Source organism: Drosophila willistoni, unplaced genomic scaffold, assembly GCF_018902025.1.
Source record: "Drosophila willistoni isolate 14030-0811.24 unplaced genomic scaffold, UCI_dwil_1.1 Seg169, whole genome shotgun sequence".
NCBI classification, from domain to species: domain Eukaryota; kingdom Metazoa; phylum Arthropoda; class Insecta; order Diptera; family Drosophilidae; genus Drosophila; species Drosophila willistoni.
The window spans coordinates 5,873,037-5,897,504 of record NW_025814128.1 but is presented as its reverse complement, the minus strand read 5'-3'; the positions used below and the strand labels follow the sequence as shown (position 1 = coordinate 5,897,504).

The 24,468-nt window shown below is 35.1% G+C and overlaps 1 protein-coding gene across 1 annotated transcript in view; it reads right to left on the bottom strand.

The window, feature by feature from the left end:
- Positions 1–24,224, bottom strand: part of LOC26529006 — a 201,198-nt gene extending 176,974 nt beyond the window's left edge. Inside the window, exon 1 of the mRNA XM_047012535.1 lies at positions 24,118–24,224. The gene's annotated coding sequence lies outside the window, so the exon portion shown is untranslated. The remainder of the gene's footprint in view (positions 1–24,117) is intronic.
- Positions 24,225–24,468: the final 244 nt, after the last annotated feature.

The following is a 24,468-nucleotide window of genomic DNA, read 5'->3' as shown; positions in this document are numbered from 1 at the left end:
CGGACGGACATGGCTATTTGAACTCGTCTCGTCGTGCTGATCAAGAATATATATACTTTATATGGTCGGAGATGCTTCCTTCTATGCGTTGCACACTTTTGACCAAAATTAATATACCCTTTTTGCAAGGGTATAAAAAGTACTTACGAACACAGCAATTAATTCGTAATAATAATAAACCAAAGAAAGAAATTCTTTCGTTCATAAGCTAGCTGTTACTGAAGTCAAAGTTGTAAATGGACCTTATCAGTTTTATACCCTCCCAACCATGAAACTTTGTCGTTTGTAAAGATTCCGTTTTAAAACCGAACGCAATTCAACTCACGTACCCAGGGAAATAAATTATAAAGCTTATAATCATATTCAAATTCATTATAACTTCAGATGAAGCATTTGCTTTTCTTACATATTCAATTTTAACAAAATATATGCAAATGGATTTAAACTGTTAGTCTTATATAACTAAACATTTAGAAATTCAAACTTTGCGGGCTTGAAGAACAATAGTACTGAAGGTACATAATTTAAACTATACAATAAGGGGACCTAAAACTAGTAGTATAAAAAGAAAGCTTACCAGTTATATGATATTAACTATATTATAGAAGGTATTAAATAAAAAAAAGGTATCAAATGAATGGCAAAGAAATCCAATTATTTTTTTTTATCCTAATTTATTTTTTTCTTTTGTTTCACTTTTTTTTACGATTAGGGTTAGTTTAAAACTTTAAGCTGTACAACAATTACTTATTACTTTTCATTTTGCTTCAATTCAATCATCATTTACAAAAATTATTTTCATTATTTGGTTGATCATATAACGCTGAAGCAGAAATTAATCAACAAATCAGAGTATCAATTGACTAACATCAACTCATAGTTTGTAAAAACTTGGTCGCCTAGGCACTTACTCCATACTTTAAAAGTGTTCGGTAGGAAGGTATTTACATTTTATGATGATTTCTTCTTTGCGCTCCACCACTAAACTCAGTTTCTCTCCCACTTTGGTTTTTACAGTGACTTTATATACCGTTGCACTTGAATTATTTAAAATAACCTTAGCGTGACTTTAGGTTGATTTCATATTTTGTGGGCGACAAAACAACGCTTTTCTCAACAAAAAAATATTCTAGAGTTTTCGAGGTTGTCACTTGTATAGAGCGAGATATTGTACCAGTAAACAGCATACAATAGCATCCAGAATTTGGCTTAAGCCCAAGCTTTGTCTGGGTCACCAGCAGGCAGGATGTTAGTTAAGGCCTTGAATGCCTTGCTGTGCGAAAAATTTTGTTTACCGGGGGTTAGGGCAATCTTCGGGAAAAGTGAGACATTTTTGGCGCACCGCAAGCACCAACACAAAACTTTGTGGCGCTGCCGGTGTATGGTAGGCATTTGTCGTAGGAATGTCTGACCCAAAGTTCGTCTGCACGTGCTCCGGGCACCAGAAATAGGTATTTGAAAACTCGCCAGTTTTCCAAAAAAATAATCCTCACAAACGAAAGATACCAGAAATTTTGGCCAGAAAATGGGATGAGACCAATCTATTATATAGAATAAGATGCAGATGACGGTGGAGTAAAAATTTAAATACCCTACATACCTGCTAGAATTCATAACCAAATTTAAGGACACAGCTTTTCTTTTTCAAAACTTTTCTCCTCCGTGTTAAAATAAGACAAAGCTTAGAAAAAAAAAATAAGGAAACGAGTTGCCACCTCAAAAAAAAAAAAAAAAAAAAAAAAAAAAAAAAAAAAACAGATGACCGGGGCTAACTTCGACCGCGTCAAAGTTTGTATACCCTTGCAACTTTTTTGGTAACTTTTTCCTTACCTATAGCCATTAAAGTGGAAAAAGTTTTATCTCAAAAGGCTAATGTTTGCGAAAGAACGACCTAAAATCTTACCATAGAAAATAACGAAGATATTGAGAAAAGTCACTGTTTTCGGCGGATCGTTCCCATGGGAGCTATATGACATAGTCACCCGATCTTGATCAAATTTGGCACAGGCGTTTATATGTGTAATAAACTCACCAATATTAAATTTTACAATAGCGACAATAGCTCAGAAAATAACAAAGTTATTAAGAAACGTCACTGTCGTGACTTTGCCGATTGTATGGAAGCTATATGATATAGTGGTCCGATCCGGCTGAATCCGAGATATACAACCCCTGCAGTATCTACAAGCCTACATTCAAAATTTAAACTCTGTAGCTCCAAAGGTCTAGGAGGAGGTCTAGGTCTCGTCTCATCATGCTGATCAAGAATATATATACTTTATATGGTCGCAGATGTTTCCTTCTATGCGTTGCACACTTCTGAGCAAAATTAATATACCCTTTTGCAAGGGTATAAAAACGATAGATCATTAATCGTTATCCCAGTATTATTTATTTATCGTTTGATCGACTTCAGAAGAGTAGCGCGTAAAGTCGTTACAGTTAAAAATTTTGAAATTTTAACTAGCGCACGTAGTTGATTTGTTTTATAATTTAAGTAAAAAAACAAATTCTTGCGACCATTTGATACACTGGGACACAAAAACACATATAATCTACATGAGTATGTATTGTAATTCTTTGTATCACCAACGATGTTGATTTGTTTAGACTTTCATTATGACTGTTAATTTCTGCGTTTGTGTTTGAACTATATGATACAGTATTCTGATCCGTCTGATACTGGTACTATTTTTATCAAATTGGACTTTTATTCAAATTTAGTTATGACTTAAAAGAGCCATATTTAGATTTTTACAAGTTCGCCATTTCGCCCCACCCTAGCTTCTCGCTTTTATAACTAAAAATTTTAAAATTATGTTAATTAATTGAAATAAACGAATTGCACACCATAAGCTAATTTATTTCGGAACCTATTTTAGTTAACATCGATCAAAATTAAAAAATGTATCAATGTTTTTATAAAATTTTCTTAACGAACAAAAATTTATTTATTTATAGAGTTCAAAAATTATATAATCCCAAATATTTGGGATGATATGTACTAATTGGATAAGTCTAACAGAAGTTCCCCTTGTAAATTTATTATCCAAATATAGCCTACCAAAATGCGATCTTAGAGCTCTTTGTGTGTCTCGAGTTTAATGACGGGTTATAATGCGACCTTTTTTGGATCAAGCGATCGATCGTCCCACAACTGAAATTTGCGGAGGAGGGGAAAAATAGTGATCATTGTGGGCTCCAAAAATGATTTCTTTTTCCATTCGTTCGGAGACAGTCAAAAGTTCACTACCGCCAAGCGTTTAATATAAAAGACCGCCCCTCTCTAGTTCTTTGCTCCACAACAAAATCAAAATCCTGCAAATAAACAATTCAATGTGCCACCTTTCAAGGTACATCCTTCTGACAAATTGTCTGCTTAAAATTTACTGCGCAATCTGTTACAACCTTGAACTTGAGCCCAAACCATATTGCCGAAATTTTTGTCAGGCAGAGATATACGGCTTTTGCTTCTAAAATGTAACAATGCTGTCGAGACTTAGCATTAGAAGATTTTTTGCAGAACAGCTGGATGCAGCTGGCCATTTGCAATTGCAACAATGCTGCTCCAAATGTGTAAATTTCTGTTTTGGCATTTCGATCATATGTTTAATTACTGGTTCGAAGGTGAGTGCAATTTTTAATTTTTCAAAATCCTTGAACGCATCCATTCGAAAAGTAACGTTTTTACGCAAAAGATCAGTCAGTGGTCCGGCAATAATTTAATACCCCTTGATGAAATTAAAAAAAAAAGCTTTAAAATGCTTGAACTGATATTATATATGATATAGGTACTTGAAACTTGGTGACAGGTTTGGCCTTCTCTTGTCCTGGCTTAATTTGTCCATCGTCCGTATTAGAAAGTGACACTTTTTTAAGTAAATTTAAAAGTCTGAAGACTAAGACACATTAATGGAATTTTAATTTAAACAAAATCAAAATAAGTTAAACTAAAAGTTAAATTTTGTTATTAATTGTTAAATATTTATATAACTTAAGGGGGTTTGACACCCTCTGAGGGCGAAAATGAAGGTGTTTTCTTGGGAATAATTTGCGCAGAATGTAATTAATGAATCCTCAAAATTTGTTTTTTTATTTAAGGGGTACATTTTCGTACTTTTTGTCAATGTTTTTAAATCTATAATAAAAATGACATCCGCGACCTTCCACCCAAAATTGAAGATGTAAAGTTTTGGCAGCTTTTTGGGAAAACGCGTGATCTCAAATTAAAAAGAAAACATTCGTTATTATACCCTTGCAAAAAGGGTATGCTAATTTTGGTCAGAAGTGTGCAATGCATAAAAGGAAACATCTCCGACTATATAAAGTGTATATAGTCATATATGCAACGTCAATACTTAATAACTTATACATTTTTCGCCCCCTAATAAGTTTATAACCTTAAAGTAAACATCTGATTTTTTTATAAACACTTGGACACTTGCAATAACAATTGTCCCCCTCGAAATCAAAGCGTGTGAATGCTAACTCATAATTAAAACACAGGCCAATAAGATCCGTTTTATTCAGAAACAATTGAAAACTTGCAATAATAATTGTCCCCCTAAAAATCAAAAGCATGAGAACGCTAATTCAGCATTAAAATTCGGGTCATTCAAATCGCATCAATATCGATCACGCCACTAACGGGCTCACAAATTTAGCCTATAAATATTACTATAAGACATTTTTGTACTTTAGTTTTAAGTATTCATTCATTGAATAAAGTCCCGTCTTTTAACTCAACAAAAACAATATCTTTTTTTTCCTATCTGGAAATACCAGATATATAATTGGCGCAGTCGGTAGGATCTTTTAAAGTTAACTTGTTATTCTATCCGTGTGACACATAGAATCACTATAAAACTCCGATCCGACATCAAGAACTTACGGGAACGCTCAAAAGTCTACAACAGTGAAAAATACTTACGCCAACTGTGTGCGGAAACATCAACTGTGTCTGTTACAACCATAAAAGTCCAATTGTGGAACAAAAACGCGAACTTTGTGCGGAAATACCAACTGTGTGTGTTACAACCATTAACTCCAATTGTGGAACAAAACGCCAACTTGTGTGCGAACAAAATAAAACACCACTAAGAAACAAAAATGGCCGTAAAACTCACCGAAGTCCACCTAAATCAAGCACTGTCTTCGTTAAGACAGGTGGCAAACTATGATGGAGCACCAGAGGATCTGACATCATTCATAAGGAGGATTGATTTTATCATGCACCTATATCCCACCCATGACATAAGGCTACATAACATATTGTTCAGCGCAATCGAGATGCAGCTCACTGGAAAGGCACAGCGGCTTTCGCAAATTGGACAAGCCAACACTTGGCCGGAACTAAGATCATTCCTTATCGATGAATTGAAGACGCAGACTCCATGTGAGGAACTTCTTCGACGCCTCTACAACAACAACTATACAGGAAACCTTCGTAAGTTTGTAACAGAATTAGAAGACAAATCCTGTATTATCAAAAACAAGCTTATTCTGGAAAACGATGCAAATAACACTACTCTTTATATAAATGCTTTAAATAACACTGTAAAAGATGTAATAAACAAATGAAGTAAGTAAGTCGTCTCGCCGACTTGGGTATACCATACACCAGGTGAAACAAATATTTAAAATTTCGAAAACCAAATGTATGTCTATTAAATTGTTTTAACATGCCTCATAACCAGTGCTGAGCGCACTCTACAAACACACGAGCACTCTAGCGCCGCCACTAGCCAACGGCCAATTCTGCCCTTATGAATCCCGTAGCAAAATACGTTCATTCGTATATTTTGCATGTTTCTACTCCGATTTTAATAAAATTTGGTAGTTTGGTAGAAATATATAATAGTAATTAGTCTGCCAAATTTGATTGCAATGGTCAAAAAATTGCAAGAGCCAATCGGTTTTTTCTAAATTATGGAGGCGGAAGTGGGCGGTAGAAATATATAATAGTAATTAGTCTGCCAAATTTGATTGCAATGGTCAAAAAATTGCAAGAGCCAATCGGTTTTTTCTAAATTATGGAGGCGGAAGTGGGCGTGGCAACATATTAAAATATATGTATTCTGCGCACATACTAAGCCAATATACATACTAAATTTGGTGACATTAGCTTTGTTAGTTTTCGAGAAAATCAGTTTTGTTTAATTTTCGGGGGCGGAAATGGGCGTGGCAAAATTTTTAAATAGTCAATATCTGCGCGTCTATTAAGCTACCTTACATAACAAATTTAATGTCGGTAGCTTTCATAGTTTTTAAGCAAATCAGAGTTATGTAAATTCCGGGGGCGGAAGGGGGCGTGGCGAAAAGTTGGAACAACTATTTTCTGCGCGCTAACTAAACAAGTATATAACCCAAATTTGATGTCTCTATCTGCCATACTTTTTAAGAAAACCAGTTTTATGTAAATCCCGGGGGCGGAAGGGGGCGTGGCAAAAATTTGAAACAAACTCGGTAAGCGTACATACTACACGAGACTGCGTACCAAATTTGGTGGCTCTAGCTCTTATAGTCTCCGAGATCTAGGTGTTCATACGGACGGACGGACGGACGGACGGACGGACGGACGGACGGACGGACGGACGGACGGACAGACGGACATGGCTAGATCGACTCAGTTTTTGATCCTGATCAAGAATATATATACTTTGTGGGGTCGGAGATGCTTCCTTCTGCCTGTTACATACATTTTGGCGACTTTAATATACCATTTCACCCTATGGGTGTATGGTATAAAAATTACCCGATAGATTATTTATGACGTTAGCTAGATATGATATAACCACAGTTAGCAAGCTGAAACAAAAAGCTCAAAGAGAAGGGTTATACCAGAATAGTATAACAGAAATCAGAAAATCAAATTAAAGCCAAAATCAAAATCAAAAAAGTGGAAAATTTTTTGTACCCAATAGTACAATTCCGTCTCAAACAAAACAATCCGATACAACACAAAACCAAAAACTTTTCCAAGAATTTCAACAAAAATTAAATATTGACGGGGCTCAAAATCCAATGAATTATCAACAGCAAAATAACTATCCAAAAAATAATGTAGCAAACCGGCCTACAAAAAGGCAAAGAGAAAGTAATAGTGGAATGCAAAATGGACCCATCAGAAAATTTTCATCAGAATGCCTCGGAACAATCGGAAGAAGAGATAGGGACAAGTCCCTATCACCCAGCACACAGCAAACTTTGTCCAACAGAACTAAAATTATATATCCATAAATTTTCAAATAAATACGACATGTTGATAGGCAGAACTTTCCTAAAAGCCTGTAAAGCCCAAATAAATTATGAAAAAGAATACGCAAAACTAGAAAACTATACATTTTATTTCAGAGATATTAAAGAAATAGAAGAAGAACATAACATAGAAAGTTTGGATCCACCCACAAAGAGGGACCCAGACACAAATGAAATAATAGAAAGCAATGAGTATAGACTTGACCATTTAAACAACGAAGAAACACAAAAAGTTAAAAAAGGATTGTGACAGTGACATTCAGTACCGCGAAGGTGAACATTTAACTTTCACGAGTACAATAAAACACTATATTTATACAAAACATGAGTACCCAATTTATAAACGTCCATACAAATATCGCCAAACATTTGATATAGAAATCAACAAACGAAAAAATAAAATGATCGAACAGGGTATCGTTCGAAAATCGAACTCACACTACTGTTCACCCATTGGAACGTTCCAAAAAAAGGAGATGCTTCCAACAAACAAAAATTCAGATTAGTCATTGACTACCGAAATTTAAATGATGTCACAATAGATGACAAATTCCCAGTCGTAGATGAAATTCTCGACAAACTGGGAAAATGCCAATAACTTACCACCATTGATTTAGCTAAGGGATTTCATCAAATTCAAATGGATCCTAAATCTATTGCAAAAACAGCTTTCTCAACTAAACATGGCCATTACGAATCTTAAAAATGCCCCGTCAACATTCCAAAGATGCATGAATAATCTTTTGGAAGACCTTATTTATAAGGATTGTCTTATTTATCTGGATGACATTATTGTGTTCTCCACTTCATTAAAGGAACACATACTATCACCCAGAAAGGTATTTAACAAACTAAGAGAAGCTAAACTTAAACTCTAACTCGACGAAAGCGAATTTATGAAAAAAGAAACAGAATTCCTTGGTCATATAATAACAACAGAGGGTATAAAACCTAACCCAAATAAAATCATAAAATAAAACGACCCACATTATATTTCATCCTTTGAAAAATTAAAATATCTTCTTATGAACGACCCCATACTTGCATACCCCGATTTAAAAAAACCATTTTTCCTAACCACAGATGCTAGCAATATAGCTCTAGTTGCGTTCATCTCACAGGATCATAGACCTAATAGTATGGGCAACAAAGTCTTTCAGACCATACCTTTTCGGTAGAAAGTTCGAAATTCTAAGCTTTCCTAAAAGCATTCATAGCCTTTAGTATGGCTCAGCAATGTAAAAGAACCAAATATGAAACTTAAACGATGGAGAATAAAACTAAATGAGTTTGATTACAAAATTAAATATTTACCCGGCAAAGAAAATCACGAAGCAGATGCCCTTTCCAGAATTAAAACAGATGAAAACTTTTTAGGATCAACTGACAGCACCGCAGCTACAATACATAGTGCTCATGAAGATAATGGAAATTACATTCCAATATTAGAAAAACCCATTAATTACTTCAACAGGCAATTAGAATTCATTAGAGGTTCAGAAGACAATGCAGAAACATCAACCTATTTTTATAAATCAAACATAAAAATAACATAATGAACAAGATTATCCCATATTTCAACAAGCCTTTATTGAAATAATACGATCGAACGCAAATAACATCCAGGAATCGAAAAATCGATTACTTTGTTTAAAGATAAATATTATTACCCCGATTTTCAAAATCTATTACAAAACATTATTAACGAATGCTCAGTATGCAATATCGCAAACACAGAAAATAGAAATACAAAACTAACTTTTCAAATAACACCAGAAACTTTTAATATCAGAGAAAAATACGTCATGGACTTTTACATGATCGACAATTTACAATAAATCTAGAGATTGGTTAGAAGCCAAGAGAGCAATTATGAAAGTATTCACTGAAATGGGCAAACCAATTGAAATAAAATCAGACAAAGATTCAGCATCTCTGTGTATAGCACTAAAAAATTGTCTACAAGAAGGAAATGTAAAGTTAGAAATTATAAATGACATCGAAGATAAATTAATCAAATTTGAAAAAATTCTCTACATATACAACCATAAGACGAAACATAAAACAATTAACCGAACACCAGCGGACATTTTTATCTATGCAGGATCACCCGACTATAATACCCAAACGAATGAAATATATCAAATAAACAATTTAAATAAAAATAGACACGACTTCGAAATCGATTAAACAAGCACCATTAGTAAAGTCAAGAACCAAAAATCCATTCAAAAAGACAGGAGAAATAAATCAGGTAGATGAGAAACATTTTGAAGAAAGAAAGAGGACAAAAGGTCACACACTACAAATCGAAATACAAAAAGAAAAAGAAAGTTAAAAAAAGCAAATACGACAATTGATGTATTACAGGTCAACAACTCAAGATGACTTTTTTGTGCATTATGCTATTCTTAACATTAAAATCAACATGCAGTCAATCCATTGACATAAACCCAGTAAAAGCACGGTTACTTAATAATTACGACAGGAACAATGGACTTACCGACAAACTTTGAATATCATTATTTAAAAGTAAATTTAACGCCAATAGACATTACATATAACAATTTAATGCTACAAGAACAGGAATTTAAAGACATAATCCATATTCAATACTTAACAGAAAAACTAAGTAGGGAAATTAATGGAATACAAATTGTAAAACGTAACAAACGAGGACTAATTAACGGAATTGGTTCAATATACAAATATCTTTTTGGTACTCTTGATCAGGACGATAAAGACGAATTAGAAGAAAAAATAAATAATCTTGAAAGCAATGGCGTACATGCAAACGAATTAAATTACGTAATAGACACTATTAATAAAAATTTAGAAGTACTAAACAACCTCAAGGAAGAAAAGGAAAAATCAGTAAAATTAGAAGTTCTAATCTTTAATTTTGAGCACTTCACAGAATACATTGAAGACATAGAAATGGGCATGCAGCTCACTAGGAATTTTCAACCCAAAAACTTTTAAAACATAATCACTCAAATCATGTTAATTCCGAAAAACTATTGAATACAAAATAAAGTAAGTAAGTCGTCTCGCCGACTTAGGTATACCATACACCAGTAAAGCAAATATTTCAACTTTATTAAACAAATGCATTTTCACATGCTTCTTACAAGCATATCTTAGTATCTCGCTCACTCAATCATACGAGCACCCCAGCGCCCCCACCAGCCAACGGCATACTCCGGCCTTATGGAAAAACGTTTATATGCATAACTCGACTGTTTTTTGTCCGATTTTGATCAAATTTTGTATTTTGCTAGATATTAGTATCAAATTTAAGTATGCCAAAATGGAGATACGGGAGATAAACGAGTTTTTTCAAATTATGGGGGCGGAAAGGGCGTGACAAAATTGCGGGGGGCGTGGCAAAAATTTGCAATAAACTTGATCACATTACATACTACACGAGTCTACATACCAAATTTGGTGGCTCTAGCTCTACAGTCTCCGAGATCTAGGTGTTCATACGGACAGACGGACGGACGGACGGACGGACGGACGGAGGGACAGACGGACATGGCTAGATCGACTCGGTTGTTGATCCTGATCACGAATATATACACTTTGTGGGGTCGGAGATGCTTCCTTCTGCCTGTTACATACATTTTGGCGACTTTAATATACCATTTCACCCTATGGGTGTATGGTATAAACATCCACCTGGCTTAAAGCGAATTCAACCGAGATATTTATCATTTCAAACATTCTCTAGAAATAATAAAAACCCCTATCTTTGAGATACTTCCTTATCCAGATGAGAATAAAAATATTTTGACAGAAAATTCATACGATAAATACTATTTTAACAACAACACTTTGTTCAATAAAAATACAAAATAAATAGAAACTAACGAATGTATAACAGGCATTTTAAATCAAATTCCAACCACTTGTAAATACACTTAAACATATACGAATTTTCAAACTAATTACATTGAACCAAACATAATTGTAACATGGAATTTACCAAAAACTAAACTTAATCAAAATTGCGTAAACAGTGACTTAATAATAGAAGGCAATGACATAATAAAAATTTACGAGTGTGCCTTACAACTAAACGAAATATCAATAATAAATTCATTGCTTGACTATAGCCAAAGCATTTATGTAACAAACAACATCACCAGGCTAGAACCTATTTCCTTTCAAAACAAAAGAGATAATTAACGAACATACGAAATATTATACTGCATTTCAAACTATTACATTAACCACTTTTATACTTACTATAATAAGTTTGATTACATACTTAATCTATGAGTTTAAGGCAATGCCATAAAAATTAATAATTAAGCATTTTCGATCAAATAACAATCGTGGTCCCACAGAAATAATCGAAACCCCAATTGTTGAAAAAATTGAGTCCCAAATTATAAACAAAATTGACACTCCAATCTTTACAGCTTAGAAAAACCTCTCGCTATATCCCAATGTGTCCGCCTTAGGACATGCTATTTTTTTTAGGATGGGGGAGTCATATATCCAACGTCAATACTCAATAACTTATAAATTTTTCGCCCCCTTAAACTTATAACTTTAAAGTAAACATCCGATTTTTTTATAAACACTTGGACACTTGCAATAATGTTTATTCAGAAACAATTGAAAACTTGCAATAATATTTGTCCCCCTAAAAATGAAAAGCGTGAGAACGCTAATTCAGCATTAAAATTCGGGCCAATCAAATCGCATCAATATCGATCACGCCACTAAAGGGCTCACAAATTTAGCCTATAAATATTACTATAACACATTTTTGTACTTTAGTTTTAAGTATTCATTCATTGAATAAAGTCCCTCTTTTAACTCAACAAAAACAATATCTTTTTTTTTCCCCTTTGGAAAGACCAGATATTTAATTATATATTCTTGATCAGCATGATCTGTATGTGCGTCAGTCTGGATCAACGCAAACTCCTCCTAGACCGTTAGAGCTACAGAATTGAAATTCTGCATGTAGTCTTGCATATAGTGCATAGGTTGTATATTTCGGATTCAGCCGAATCGGACCACTATGTCATATAGCTCTCATACAAACGGTAAAGTCACGAACAGTGACTTTTCTCAATAACTTTGTTATTTGCTAAGCTATTGTCGTGATATTTAATATTAATGAGTTTATTACACATATAAATAACTATGCCGAACTTGATCAAGATCGGGTGACTATATCATATAGCTCCCATAGGAACAATCGGTGGAAAACAGTGACTTTGATCAATATCTTTGTTATTTTCTATGGTAAGATTGTAGGTCGTTCTTTCGAAAACATTAGCCTTTTGAGATAAAACGTTTTTCCACTTTGATGCCTATAGGTAAGGAAGGAGTTACCAAAAAAGTTGAAAGGGTATACAAACTTTGACGCGGTCAAAAAAAAAAATGAAGTAAGTAAGTCGTCTCGCCGACTTGGGTATACCATACACCAGGTGAAACAAATATTTAAAATTTCGAAAACCAAATGTATGTCTACTAAATTGTTTTAACATGCCTCGTACCATTTGCTATCTCGCTCACTCTACAAACACACGAGCACTCTAGCGCCGCCACTAGCCAACGGCCAATTCTACCCGTATGGATCGCGTAGCAAAATACGTTCGTACGTATATTTTGCATGTTTCTAGTCCGATTTCAATCAAATTTGGTAGTTTGATAGAATAAGAGAAGATTTATTAGTCTGCCAAATTTGATTGCAATGGTCAAAAAATTGCAAGAGCCAATCGGTTTTTTCTAAATTATGGAGGCGGAAGTGGGCGGTAGAAATATATAATAGTAATTAGTCTGCCAAATTTGATTGCAATGGTCAAAAAATTGCAAGAGCCAATCGGTTTTTTCTAAATTATGGAGGCGGAAGTGGGCGTGGCAACATATTAAAATATATATATGCTGCGTAGATACTAAGCCAGTACACATACTAAAAAGTTTTCGAGAAAATCAGTTTTGTTTAATTTTCAGGGGCGGAAATGGGCGTGGCAAAATTTTTAAATAGTCAATATCTGCGTGTTTATTAAGCTAGCTTACATACCAAATTTAATGTCGGTAGCTTTCATAGTTTTTAAGAAAATCAGATTTATGTAAATTCCGGGGGCGGAAGGGGGCGTGGCAAAAATTATAAACAAACTCGATAAGCGTACATACTACACGAGACTGCATACCAAATTTGGTGGCTCTAGCTCTTATAGTCTCCGAGATCTAGGTGTTCATACGGACGGACGGACGGACGGACGGACGGACGGACGGACGGACGGACGGACGGACAGACGGACATGGCTAGATCGACTCGGTTTTTGATCCTGATCAAGAATATATATACTTTGTGGGGTCGGAGATGCTTCCATCTGCCTGTTACATACATTTTGGCGACTTTAATATACCATTTCACCCTATGGGTGTATGGTATAAAAATTTCAGCTCTGTAGCTCTTACGGTCTAGGAGGAGTTTGCGTTCATCCAGACGGACGGACGGAAGGACATGGCTATTTGAAGTCGTCTCGTCGTGCTGATCAAGAATATATATACTTCATATGGTCGGAGATGCTTCCTTCTATGCGTTGCACACTTTTGACCAAACTTAATATACCCTTTTTGCAAGGGTATAAAAAAATAGATTTTAATTTTGGAAGGGTGTCAGACCCCCTGGCTGAAAAAGTATAATTTTTGTTATTTGTAGGTTAAGCTAAATTTTTTGAAAAATGAAACTTATTGTATTTAATTTTTTTTTAAATATTTATTTTGGACTCTATTTTTGTTTCTTTTATCCCCTGTGACCATTACAAATGAATTTAATTTTACTTATTTTGTTGATACAAAATATTACATTTGCAAATGATTTAAAATTTTTGTCAATTTTTCCAAATTTTGTTGAACCCTATCAATATAGGTTAAAAAGCACTATCGACAGCACACTTAATATTGTAGCAATATTGACAGTATTGAATTTTTGCTCTCAAATCACCGAAAATATCGAATGGCGCCACTGTCGATAGCTCTAGCTCTATTCCATACATGTTCTTTGGACCAGCTTATTCTCAATACACCACTCAATACACAATACACAGACTTTCATCGTCTAAAATAATTCGCATTGATAATTGGATATCAATTTGAATACCTCTCACTACACAGGCTAGTGCTTGCTCTTACGTCTATAACGAAATAATCTTTATTATTCACAACATGAATACTTAGAATCTTCACATCACTTATTTTTTCGGCCTCAATCATATAGCTCCTATACAAAGTTGATATTTGTCGGTCTTTTATATCTTACCTAACTATATTATAACTTTCCTGTGCTCAAAAGCCTTCAAGCTCTCACTCTATCCCTTTCAATTTCGATATGCCCGCTTTTATCCATCTTCTTTGAAAGCCTGTATATACGTAGATAAATGAAGTAAGTAAGTCGTCTCGCCGACTTAGGTATACCATACACCAGTAAAGCAAATATTTCAACTTTATTAAACAAATGCATTTTCACATGCTCCTTACAAGCATATCTTAGTAACTCGCTCACTCAATCATACGAGCACCCTAGCGCCCCCACCAGCCAACGGCCAACTCCGGCCTTATGGAAAAACGTTTATATGCATAACTCGACTGTTTTTTGTCCGATTTTGATCAAATTTGGTATTTTGCTAGATATTAGTATTAAATTTAAGTGTGCCAAATTTGATTGCATAAGGTAAAAAAATACGGGAGATAATCAAGTTTTTCAAATTACGGGGGCGGAAAAGGGCGTGGCAAATAAATACATACAAAATGTGTGCATTTACTAAGCGAATATACATACCAAATATGGTGTCTCTAGCTAGAATAGTTTTTGAGATAAACGCTTTTTTTAAATTGCGGGGGCGGAAAGGGGCGTGGCAAAAATTTGAAATAAACTTGATCACTCTACATACTACACGAGTCTACAGAAAAAATTTGGTGGCTCTAGCTCTTATAGTCTCCGAGATCTAGGTGTTCATACGGACAGACGGACAGACGGACAGACGGACGGACGGACGGACGGACGGACGGACGGACGGACAGACGGACATGGCTAGATCGACTCGGTTGTTGATCCTGATCAAGAATATATATACTTTGTGGGGTCGGAGATGCTTCCTTCTGCCTGTTACATACATTTTGGCGACTTTAATATACCATTTCACCCTATGGGTGTATGGTATAAAAAGCCACTATATAATCACACAAAAAAAAACAAACATGAAATGAATTAAGTAAGTCGTCTCGCCGACTTAGGTATACCATACACCAGTAAATTAAATATTTTAAAATTATAATAACAAATGCATTTACGTATATTGGCTACGGTGGCTCTAGCTTTTACAGTCTCCGAGATCTAGGTGTTCATACGGACAGACGGACGGACGACAAGACGGACGGACTATCGGCTGCGCTCGTTTTCGTGATTTGAGCCGAATTTTGATTTTGCACAGTTTAAAGCAACATACGCACACAAGCACGTATACACATACAACTACTAGTGAAGTAATAACTTCAGCGTTGGTTCCGAGAGAGGGATACGGAAGGAGGGTAGGTTTTAGTGCGGTGAGGTGACCCCTAACCAAGGTCGATACTAAGTCCCACACTTTTCGGCTTTCAATGCTTTCCCCCCTATACAAAAAAAAGAAAAAAAAAACACATACACCTACATACTTTTAGTGCTCTTTTTGTGACGGGCTCTGGTGTAAAGCACACACATCTATTGACTATTTTCGTTGGCTCTCTTTGTGCCTACCCCTAATCTAATGTTGTCATCAAAACCTGATCGGCTGCTGAAAAGAAAATTAGCAACAAAACTTGTATATTTCCCATTTGAGCAAAATAGAAATTGGCCAAGAATAACTTCTTTATTCAGTTCCACTCTGAACCTCTTGGAGATAAGACGTGCAACTGCTGTGCACTTCAAAAATAACCGTAATCCGAAACAATAATAACAAAAAAAAATAACAAACAAACCTTTTTACAAAAAACGGTTGAGAATACAAAATTAAAAAGATATAAATGAAGTAAGTAAGTCGTCTCGCCGACTTGGGTATACCATACACCAGGTGAAACATATTTAAAATTTAGAAAACCAAATGTATGTCTATTAAATTGTTTTATTATGCTCATACCATATGCTATCTCGCTCACTATACAAACACACGAGCACTCTAGCGCCGCCACTAGCCAACGGCCAATTCTGCCCTTATGGATCGCGTAGCAAAATACGTTCATACGCATATTTTGTATGTTTCTTGATTTCAATAAAATTTGGTAGTTTGGTTGAAATAGATAAGATTTATTAGTCTGCCAAATTTGATCACGATGGTCAAAAAATTGCAAGAGCCAATCGGTTTTTTCTAAATTATGGAGGCGGAAGTGGGCGTGGCAACATATTAAAATATATGTATTCTGCGCGCATACTAAGCCAATATACATACTAAATTTGGTGACTTTAGCTTTGTTAGTTTTCGAGAAAATCAGTTTTGTTTAATTTTCGGGGGCGGAAATGGGCGTGGCAAAATTTTTAAAAATTCAATATCTGCGCGTCTATTCATCTAGCTTACATACCAAATTTAATGTCGGTAGCTTACATAGTTTTTAAGAAAATCTGTTTTTTGTAAATTCCGGGGGCGGAAGGGGGCGTGGCAAAAATTTGAAACAAACTCGATAAGCGTACATACTACACGAGACTGCATACCAAATTTGGTGGCTCTAGCTCTTATAGTCTCCGCGATCTAGGTGTTCATACGGATAGACGGACGGACGGACGGACGGCCAGACGGACATGGCTAGATCGACTCAGCTTCTCATGCTGATCAAGAATATATATACTTAATGGGTTCGGAAACGTCTCCTTCTGTGCGTTATAAACATCTGACCAATTTTATAATACCCTCTTCAAGGGTATAAAAACAACAGTGACAGCGAGAGTATTTAGAGCTTTGCCACGACCCCTTCCGCCCCCGGAATTTACATAAAACAGATTTTCTTAAAAACTATGAAAGCTACTGACATTAAATTTAGTATGTAAGCTAGCTTAATAGATGCGCAGATATTGACTATTTAAAAAATTTGTCACGCCCATTTCCGCCCCCGAAAATTAAACAAGACTGATTTTCTCGAAAACTAACAAAGCTAAAGTCACCAAATTTAGTATGTATACTGGCTTAGTTTGCGCGCAGAATATATATATTTCAATACTTCCGCCTCCATAATTTAGAAAAAACCGATTGGCTCTTGCAATTTTTATACCATACACCTATAGGGTGAAATGGTATACTAAAGTCGCCAAAATGTATGTAACAGGCAGAAGGAAGCATCTCCGACCCCACAAAGTATATATATTCTTGATCAGGATCAACAACCGAGTCGATCTAGCCATGTCCGTCTGTCCGTCCGTCCGTCCGTCCGTCTATCCGTATGAACACCTAGATCGCGGAGACTGTAAGAGCTAGAGCCACTAAATTTGGTATGGAGACTCGTGTAGTATGTAGAGTGATCAAGTTTATTTCAAATTTTTGCCACGCCCTTTTCCGCCCCCGTAATTTGAAAAACTTGATTATCTCCCGTATTTTTTTACCTTATGCAATCAAATTTGGCACATTTAAATTTAATACTAATATCTAGCAAAATATTTGATCAAAATCGGACAAAAAACAGTCGAGTTATGCATGTAAACGTTTTTCCATAAGGCCGGAGTTGGCCGTTGGCTGGTGGGGGCGCTAGGGTGCTCGTATGATTGAGTAAGCGAGATACTAAGATATGCTTGTAAGAAGCATGTGAAAATGCATTTTTTTAATAAAGTTGAAATATTTGCTTTACTGGTGTATGGTATACCTAAGTCGGCAAGACGACTTACTTCCTTCATTTAATTATTCCAATCAAATTTGGCAGACTAATTAATCTTATCTATTTCTACCAAATTTTATAGAAATCGGATTAGAAACATGCAAAATATACGTATGAACGTATTTTGCTACGCGATCCATAAGGGCAGAACTAGCCGTTAGCTAGTGGCGGCGCTAGAGTGTCACCCAATGTGGTCAGGGATGAGTTGCAAGCAATCCAAGTCCAAAAACATATTCAGCGGTTTCGTTGTAGATGATTGAAAAGTATAACGCGAAGAAAAGTGACAGAAGGATGAGGAGAGATAAGCTGAGAAGGGTTGTCAAAAGATTGGCAAAGAACACGAAAAGGTTCGTGAAGAGAGTAGTTAGTTAGACATTTACTAAGGTGAATAGGAAAAAAGTTTCTGGTCCGACGTGAGGGAACACAAAAATATAGCGTATCTAGTAAATTAGAAGAAATGTCTTCACCGTTGACTAGTTTATGGAGAAAGAGAATTACAAATACAAGCCTACGGTTGTAAAGTGAAGAAGGATTAATAAGAAGAAGTCTGTCAGAATAAGAAGGTAGGCGAAGACTCGGGTCCCAATTAAAACAGAGTAACGCGAACTTAAGGAATTGCTTCTGAACCGATTCAATACTATGATGGAGAAACTCATATTGAGGGTTCCACACTGGCGAGCAATATTCAAGAGTAGGGCGAACTAACGAAGTGTATAAATCCTTTGTTACATAAGGATCATCAAATTCTTTGGCCCAACGTTTAATGAAGCCAAGAAGGCTGCATGCTCTATTGACAATTGAAGAAATATGAACATTAAATGAAAGTTTTGGGTCAAACATAACGCCTAAGTCTTTAAACGATGGTGTAATTTATTAACGTGTCACCAATCACAGAACGCATCGAGATCTGATTATAAGTACTGTTGGAAAGAAGGATCATTATAGGAATAACAAATCTTGACGTCATCCGCTCGCATGAGCACGCGTGAATGAGCCAAGGCCAAGGGCAAATCATTAATAAACAGGGTAAATAACAGTGGGCCCAGATGACTGCATTGGCGGGCATCTGAGGTAACTCGAACAGTTTTAGATATTGAGGAACGAAAAGACACCTTTTGGGTTCTGCCAAAAATATAGGATTTTGACCAAGCCTACAGTTTCGGAAAAGCCCATAATGTTAAGTTTCGTAAGAACCATAGAATGATCAACCGCATCGAAAGCCTTACTAAAGTCAGTATAAACAACATCAGTTTGACACTTTTTACGAAAGCCGTGATGTACAAGGGTGGTCAATTCTAAAAGGTTGGTAAGCGACGAACGACCTTTCATGAAGCCATGCTGACAAGGAGAAATAGTGGATCTGGATAGGTGTTGAAGGGAAGACGTAATAATTTTATTAGGGATGCAACTAGGTATATTATCAGGACCGGGAACGAAGGAAGACGTCATAGATGACAAGCTAGAGATAATACAGTCTTCAGTAATACTAGGAAAAAACATACAATTTAAATGTGGGATTGAAGAGGGATAGGGTGTGGGATCCGAAATAGTAGTAGAATAAGTCGACTGAATGAAATTAGCAAACAGATCTGCAATATCTGAATCATTATTAGCAGTCTGGTCATTAAGTCTGAAGGTGGAAGGTAGTAAATTAGAGCGTCTTTAGGAATTAACAAAGTTGTAAAATCTTTTGGGGTTCTTATAGAATTCAACCTTACAGCGAACGATATAATTATTGGAGCATTGACTATTTAAAAGACAAAATTGAGATTTGGCTATACAATAATTTGCATAGTCGAGTCGCGAACCAGTTTTTTTAAACCTTGTAAACTATCTCGATTTAATGTTACGGATATTACACAGCCTACGTGTGAACCAGACTGGCGCACTGGAAACGGTAGAGACATTCACAAAAGGAACGCATTTATCAATTAGAGAATGAGCAGAGCAGAGTAGAAAAAATTTACTGCACAATCTATATCACAGCACCCAAATAAATATAACCAATCAAAAGAGGAAATAAGGTTGTTAAGAAGATTGAAATTTGTTTTACGAAAACATCTACGATGAGAAACTGAGATGTTATTAAATTAATTAGTAACGGAGTTGTAAGAAATAATAACTTCAATGGTAGGGTGATAAGGATCTTCAGGCTTCACAAGGGGCTGTGTTTGAGATACAGAACTAACAGTGGGATCCGAGACAAAGACAAGATCGAAGATTCTTTTAGAAGAGTTAAGTAAAGAATTCAACTGACATAGCGGACTTTCCAGTAGGCTATCAAGAAAAACATGTTGAGATGAAGGAATTAAGAAAGATAGATTATCATCAAGAAGCGTAGAAATATTAGGCAAGTTAAGATTACCTAAAACTATAAGGGAATCACGATCTTCAAGACGACTAAAAATAGGTTGGAAAGCATCAGCATGGTGCATATAGGTCATGATATCAGAAGCTGGAGGAATATATGAACAAGAAATATATAAGCTAAAGTTAGAACATGTAACTTCAATGCAAATAAAATCAACACCTAAGGGCAGATCAATCGGCACAACACTTGAGCACAGATTCGAGTTGACAGCAATGAGCACTCCACCGCCATGACGACCAACACGATCAAGCCTATAAGAATTAAAGTTATTAGAAAGAATTTCGTTATCCAAAACAGAGGAGTTGAGCCAAGAACAAGCTAATATATCAGCCGAAAAGGTTTGGCTATCACAGAACAGTTTCGAGAGCTTGGTAAGAAGTCCTCTTACATTTTGATATTTTATGCAAAGACTAGACATTATTTGTTTTTTGAAGCAGAAGATGAATTAGGAAGGTGGACAGGCAATGGACGGGAGCGCTTATTGGACGCATACTCGTGTACAGCTAGGCCCTCGGTCAAAAATTAGGGTCTACCATAGCTGAGAAATATTCATTTGGTATTCCAATTTTAAAAGAGGAAATCTTTTGCCACACTACACATCTGTCTTCTCTGCCGAAATAATCGCAATCGCAGAAGCAATAGACATTTTTTAAAACAAAAATGGGGAAAATATTGCATATGCTCGGATTCCTCATTCGCTATAGACGCGACAAGAATCATAAACAACAGTGAATATTACAGCTCATATATACGTAACACCTTACAAAAAACATTACCAAAATTCAAAGTACTCTGGATACCAGGGAATGCAGGAATCGCAGGAAACGAGAAAGCAGACAACGCTGCAAAAAACGCAGCCAAAGAATCACTTTTAACCAAAGACAACCATAACATAAAGGACATACTGAAATACATCAAAACCAGAGGGCCGGGCTAACTTTGACCGCGTCAAAGTTTGTATACCCTTGCAAGTTTTTTGTGTAAAAGGTCTAATATTTGCGAAAGAACGGCTTAGGAAATAACGAAGATATTGATCAAAGTCACTGTTCACCACCGATTGTTCCTATGGAAGCTATATGATATAGTAGCATGACATTGCTTCAAAAGTAACGAAGTTATTGACAAAAGTCACTGTATTCAACCGATCGTTCCTATAGGAGCTATATGATATAGTCACCCGATCTTGATCAAATTTGGCACAGTCGTTTACAGGCGTAATAAACTCTCTAATATTAAAGTTCGTGACAGACGGGCGGACATGGCTATTTGAACTCGTCTCGTCGTGCTGATCAAGAATATATATACTTTATATGGTCGGAGATGCTTCCTTCTATGCGTTGCACACTTTTGACCAAAATTAATATACCCTTTTTGCAAGGGTATAAAAATGCAAGACTATATAAACGTTAACATTAGCCCAGGCCCTCTGGTTTTTGTTTTTGCTTTGCACTTTTTGTTGCTATTTGCATTTGCCATTGATTTTCGTAATGGAAAGCTAGCTAAATGCAATAAATTTTTAGATGTTTAAAAAAATTTGAGTAAGTCTAAAACTTATTCTATTACGGTCCAAAATTATATTACGGAATGTGCGGATGTGCTGAGTAATTGTTTGACATGTGCCAAAAACATGTACAGCTGCGAGAAAAAAAATAATAGCATGTTATCGGGGCTCCTGTATTTTCGATACAAGGTTTTGCTACTTTAGGTGGAATTCGGAGTATTCAATCCATTATTTTATGTTCTTCTTCAGTTAACTCTTGCAAATGCAAACGGACGAAGCCTTTAGGCTCGCACTATTCTTATTTCTAATTTGGACGAGATATTTTTTCTGATATTTATTCACCTTTTAATGCATTTGAAACTGCAGCTCTCCAGCTATAATGTTTCTGATCTGAATCCTCTTCTCAAAAGTCATGTGCTTACCCCGGCCCATTTAAATCTGCAAATCGGAATACTTTAATGAATCTTATGTTGCGAACACTTAACACATGACATAGAGTAAAAAAAAACAACCTTCTAGCAATTGTTTAAGTTTCCTGCAAAGAAAAATTTACTACTATTATTTTGCTCGCTCTAAGTTTGGCAATTAAGCTTAAAAATGAAGTACCAAAAAAGTTAAGTCATCAAATGAGATTACAATGTAACGGACTTGTGTAAGACATTACTGATAACGGTACTTAGAGGTAAACAGATCAGAACATTCTCTTGCATGAAAGCGATACTATTTTTTTTGCTCGCAACTGTAAATATAAATAATGAAATTTAGGTGAATATGTTATTGAATGAAAACTAAAACATGCTAAAAAGATAAATTAAATGAAGTTTTCATTTGTCTTTGGGACAATTCGCAAATATTCCATCGATAATGTCGCCTTTACGTTTGAAATTTCAAAGCGACATCGGATGAATGTATGTATACATATATCAGGGCCACGCATACACATGCAGTATGTGTGCCTTTTCTGTTGAGTTTGAGCAATGATGTAGTAGGCTACTTACAGCGCTGTCGGCAGCGTTCAAGCATAGCCGATGCATTAGAACTATAACTTGTGTTTTATTTATCCGTTATTATTGAATTTTCAGGATATAATGTATTACAGGCAAATCTATCTCATTAGTAAATTTGGTAAAAATAATACCCTTTCTTTCGTTTCGAGTCTTGGTATCTTACCCAGGTTATTGAATTGCATTAATAACTGTGAAATCGGACGGACGGACGGACGGACGGACGGACGGACGGACGTACGGACGGCTCAGCTTCTCCTGCTGATCAAGAATATACATATGTATGTATACATAATGGGGTCGGAAACGTCTCATCTGCGTTTCAAACATCTGACTTATTTTGTAATACCGTCAATGAAAAAAATAAGCATATATGTACATACATATATGAACGAGAATCATTAGTTCAATTTATCTCTAAGCAGACGCTAAGATTAAATTGGAAATATGTACTTATATGGTATACAGTTTCCCTTAGTTGTACTAATCGTACTGAGGTACTCCGATTCCACAGCCAAAGTAAACTTTAAAAAACTACATATAAATAAACATTAAACTTTTAACATTATTGTAAAATCGCATAAAATTAGAATTATGTATATGTACATGTATATGTAATATTGACCATAACTTGTGTATGTAATTATGTACATACATACATAAATATGTATATTAATGTAAAACTAAAAATATTAACTGAAAAATACCATGGTTTATTTTATTTTCAGTTCATCAACGCCCACTTATTAATTCTTAAAATAATATTCAGACAGAAATATACATACATACATATGTATATACATACATATCTATATACATATGCAAACATTTATAAACATACATACATACATGTATGTACATACATAAAACAAAAAGATTTCTTTTTCATATTGTGGAGTTTCGTAGTTATGTTGTAGAATCAGGAATATGTAGGTACATACGCATGTACATATGTGTACATAAGTTCATACATATGTATGTAGATATATGTATACACATACATACATATGTAGGTATATACATATGTACATATTAAAACGTGAATATACATACATAACTCAATCTTACTTTTATGTATGTACATATGTGTACGTATTTTAACTAAATTGGTTTATTTTTACCTGTAATGCAAATTTCATCAAGTATTATAGATAATAATTAGGCCCGAGTAATCGCACTGAATTTTTATGAAATATTTTAAGCGTACATAGCTACATACATATGTATATACATATGAATATATTGCTTTTTATAAAAAAACAAGAACAATTTTTCAATGAATCCAAATACATGTACGTATGTTTATGTTTATGTACATATGTATGTATGTATATCATTGATTCATAGTATGACTTTTTCGGCCTAGCCGCAGTTTGATTTATGTATGTACATACATATTTAATATAATGGTAAAACTATGCACAGAAAAACTTTTTTATCGGGCGCGCGTGATTGGATATTAAACGTCTAAA